This window comes from Pristiophorus japonicus, chromosome 6, assembly GCF_044704955.1.
Source record: "Pristiophorus japonicus isolate sPriJap1 chromosome 6, sPriJap1.hap1, whole genome shotgun sequence".
Taxonomy (NCBI): domain Eukaryota; kingdom Metazoa; phylum Chordata; class Chondrichthyes; family Pristiophoridae; genus Pristiophorus; species Pristiophorus japonicus.
The window spans coordinates 229,370,626-229,375,697 of NC_091982.1; positions in this window are offsets into that span (position 1 = coordinate 229,370,626).

Here is a 5,072-nt window from a genome sequence, read left to right on the forward strand (position 1 = left end):
CCAGACTGATTCCCGGGTTGGCAGGACTGACATATGAGGAGAGACTGGATTGACTAGACCTGTATTCACTGGAGTTTAGAAAGATGAGAGGGGATCTCATAGAAACATGTAAAATTCTGACGGGACTGGACAGGTTAGATGCAGGAAGAATGTTCCCGATGTTGGGGAAGTCCAGAACCAGGAGACACAGTCTAAGGATAAGGGGTAGACCATTTAGGACTAAGGTGAGGAGAAACTTCTTCACTCAGGGAGTTGTTAACCTGTGGAATTCCCTGCCGCAGAGAGTTGTTGATGCCAGTTCATTGGATATATTCAAAAGGGAGTTAGATATGGCCCTTACGGCTAAGGGGATCAAGGGGTATGGAGAGAAAGCAGGAAAGGTTACTGTGGGAATGATCAGCCATGATCTTATTGAATAGCGGTGCAGGCTCGAAGGGCCGAATGGCCTACTCCTACACCTATTTTCTATTTTTTTCAATGTCACAGCCTTCGTGCTAAAGTGCAGCTTGCACATGCTCATCTCTGCTATCATTTCCAGGTAGCTATGCCTGGTAAAGTGAATATACTGTGTTATATGACTTGACAATCCACCTTGCATGCTATCTGACATCACAAATAGCTGTTTCCTCTTCTACCAAATCCAGTGCCAGTGGAGTTTATTTTAAATATTCCTTCTGGTTATATGATAATCATTGGCAAGGCTGGCATTCATTGCCGATCTCTAATTGCATTTGAGAACAACAACAACAACTTGTATTTATTTAGCGCCTTTAATGTCGTGAAACGTCCCAAAGTGCTTCACAGGATTATTGAGATAAAAAATTTGACACTCTGCCACATAAATAGAAATTAGCGTAGGTGACCAAAAGCTTAGTCAAAGAGGTATGTTTTAAGAAGCGTCTTGAAGGAGGAAACAGAGGTGGAGAGGTTTAGGCAGGGAGTTCCAAAGCTTTGGGCCTAGGCAATAGAAGTCACGGCCACCGATGGTTGAGTGATTATAATCAGGGATGCTCAATAGGGCAGAATTAGAGGAGCGCAGGTGTCTCGGGGGTTTGTGGGGCTGGAGGAGATTACAGAGATAGGGATGGGCGAGGTCATGGAGGGATTTAAAAATAAGGATGAAAACTTTGAAATCGAGGCATTGCTTAACCGGAAACCAATGTAAGTCAGCGAGCACAGGGGTGATGGGTGAGCGGGACATCGTGCGAACTAGGACATGGACAGCCGAGTTTTGGATCATCTTGAGTTTACGTAGGGTAAAATGTGGGAGGCCAGCCAGGAGTGCGTTGGAATAGTCAAGTCTAGAGGTAATAGAGGCACAGATGAGGGCTTCAACAGTGGATATGGGCGGTAGAGGGCCTTCTTCAGTGCTGCAGTCCATATGGTAATGGTGTTCCCACAATACTGCTTGTGGTAGGTAGTAGTGAATGCAATCTACATAATGTGCTAAAAAATTGAAAGTATGCAGCATCTCACCTTTAACCAAAAGTATCAGGTCACCTATTCAGTCCAGACTTTAGCCCTCTAGAGCAATGCCAGTTCAATTTGGGGACTAGCATTGCATCACACATGCAATGCAGTAGCCTTGGAATATGGGGGCCTATTTTCTGCATGTGAATTAACGGCAGAGTGTCTCGCCTGCCTGTCGACCATATTACAAAGTAACGGATGGGCTATCCATGATTTTCCATCCATTGTGGTAGCACACAATCATAAAACTGGCCTCATGGTGTGCTGTGATCTTAACAAGTCATTGCGCCATAGTAACAAGGTTAATAACATTAACACGTCTTCAATACTGTAGTATTTCGAGCCAACTTTCACTGCACAGCGATTTCACAGCAATCAAGAAACAGGCAGTGAGTTACAGCTAACGCACTCACTAAATTACTGTTCATACTGCAGACATTCGGCTTAGCAATTTACAGACTTATATCGTTGCAACTAATATTTGCATTTTTATGTTTGTATCATGGTGATTGTATGACAAGATGCCTCAGTGAGACATGTTGCAAGCCATGTCTTCAAGCATAGATTGTGCAGTTTAAGGCCTCACCCTGAAATGTTCCTTGAAGAGTTTTTATAGAGTAACTGAAGAGAAATGGTTTCCACTGATGGGAGGGTCTGTAACCAGGGCACACAGATTTAAGATAATTGGCAAAGGAACCAGAGGGGAGATGAGGAGGGGTTGTTTAAGCAGTGAGTTAGGATGATCTGGAATGCACTGCCTGAAAGGGTGATGGAAGCAGCTTCAATAGTAACTTTTAAAAGGGAATTGGATATATACTTGAAAAGAAAAAGATTGCAGGACTATGGAGAAAGGGCAAGAGGGTGGGAATAATTGGATCGTTCTTTCAAAGAGCCGGCACAGGCACGTTGGGCTGAACGACCTCTTTCTGCACTGTATGATTCTTATAAACAGCACCCTTCCTCATGCAAAACTTTTGGGAAAACTTTTTCCTTTGTTTAGAAACACACAACAGTGACAGAAATCACATCAAAAAATATCTTTACAAGTTCTGATGAAGTGCTGTTACCAATATGTTAATCCGTCTTTTTCCTGTATATTTCCAGTATTTTCTGTATCATCACTTAATATGCACATGACATTACATAAGAATATAAGAAATAAGGGCAGGAATAGGCCATATGGTCCATCAAGCCTGTTCTGCCATTCAATAAGATCATGGCTGATCTTCGACCTCAGCTCCACATTCCCGCCCTTTCTCCTTGATTCCTTTCATGGCCAAAAATCTATCGCTCTCAATCTTGAATATACTTATCGACTGGGGATCCACAGGTACCTCTGGGGTAGAGAATTCAAAAGATTCACCCCCCTCGGAGTGAAGAAATGTCTCCTTATCTCAGTCCTAAATGGCCGACCCCTCATTCTGAGACTGTGGCCCCTCATTCCAGACTTTCAATATCTACCCGGTCAATCCTTGGCTCCTTTGGCTCTTCCCACTCTAACAGAAATAAAGATCATTGAACATGTCTCCATTTTAACTAAATGTGGCTATTAAGTGTACAGTAGTCTTGGAACTGTCTTTTCACCTTGAATCAATTCCACATTGAGAAGACAAAGCAGCATCGTCCCCCCCCCCCCCTCCATGTGAGTTGCAAGAGTTCTATCTAATTTGGGCAACATTTTATTACTCATTCATGGGATGTGGGCGTGGCTGGCAGGGCCAGTATTTATTGCCCATCCCTAATTGCCCTTGAGAAGATGGTGGTGAGCTGCCTTCTTGAATCGCTGCAGTCCGTGTGGTGAAGGTGCTCCCACAGTGCTGTTAGGGAGGGAGTTCCAGGATTTTGACCAGCGGCGATAAATTTCAAAGTCAGGATGATGTGTGACTTGGAGGGGAACTTGGAGGTGATGGTGTTCCCATGCACCTGCTGCCCTTGTCATTCTAGGTGGTAGAGGTCATGGGTTTTGGAGGTGCTGCCGAAGAAGCCTTGGTGAGTTGCTGCAGTGCATCTTGTAGATGGTACACACTGCAGCCACGGTGCGCCAGTGGTGGAGGGAGTGAATGTTTAAGGTGGTGAATGGGTTGCCGATCAAGGTGGTGGATGGCTGCTTTGGCCTGGATGGTGTCGAGCTTCTTCAGTGTTTTTGGAGCTGCACTCATCCAGGCAAGTGGAGAGTAAACTCAGTTGGTAAGGTGTGTGCATTTTTAAAAACTTGCTCTCGAGCTGTGGGCAACATATTAGGCCACATTTGTTGCCAATCCCTAGTTGCCCTGAGAGGTGGTGGACATGCTTTTGAACAATTGAGGTCATGAAGCACCCATGACGGTGTTTGGGAATGCCAGGATTTTGACTAAGCAACGATGAAGGAATGGCAATGTATATCCAAGTCATGAAGATGTATGACTAGGAGAACTTGGAGATCATGGTGTTGACAGCACAAAACTACATGGTGTTAATTGGCCCTAGGTTAAAAAATCTCACTCACAGAACTGTTGTCAAAAATGGAAAAGTTCTAAAAGTGCAGCAGGGTTGCACTGTTGCTCCATTTAGACAATGTGTTCATGATCGGCTTAACTGTATCTGACTTCAGAAGTTCATTATGCCAATAGCAGATGTCTTCACGTAAGTATAAATATTTGACTATAAAAAACATTAAATAGAGAGATAAATGAAGCAGTCTGGCAGTACATTTCAATATGTATGTTATCAGTAATGTATAGTGAAGTATAATGGGCTTATAAATTCCTGTCACAGAGTGTCAATTTGATTCAGCAAATTTGGGTTTGAAATCAGACTGTATTATTGGAAATGAACAATGCATGTGTTCACCAAAAATTCCTCTACCCACTATTTTAACAAAGGAAGTAAACTGTTAAAAAAGCAAAGAAATTTCAGAGAAGTACCTGAACATATTCGTTCTTCACAATTCTCTGTGTGATTTGAACCTCCGACTAGCTTGAGATCCGTCAGTAATTTATTCACAACATTGTTTGCATGTGTATGACGGGTAGAAGAATCTCAATGTACGGGGTAGAGATTTGGATGACTTTCCTGCAAATGGCTGCAGGCAGAGTGCCTGGAAATACTACCTTCACCCACCAGGGCCCTGATCAGTCAATGTCCAACACTGTGGAGCGACAGAGAGCCAAGTCTCAGTTAAGGTCACCTTTGAATGAGGTGCTTGTCATAACCAGCAGTATGAAAGTGCAAAACCCCTCTGCCAACAAAGGAAAACTCAAAGCACAAGTGTGCTTTTCATGTTCATCAGATAATACTTATAATTTGCACACATCTAACACACTGAAAAACAGGAGCAATGTAGTCATTGCAAGTTTACTGAGGGATAACCTGCAGTTGATTACCAGGGAGTGGCACAGTACATTATAAGGCTGTATTTTAATCAGGAAATTCTGATTATTCCATAAATCAGGGCAGTGAAATTTATAACTGTCAACCTAACCCAGTAATCAATGATAATCTCACCAATTAAAGTGAATAGACCAGAGATTGCAACTAGGACACTGGTTCTATTCTATTACTTCCAAATCAGATGAGGCTTACACATTTATGAGGAAAACTAGGGATAGGCCTTGCAAGCGATG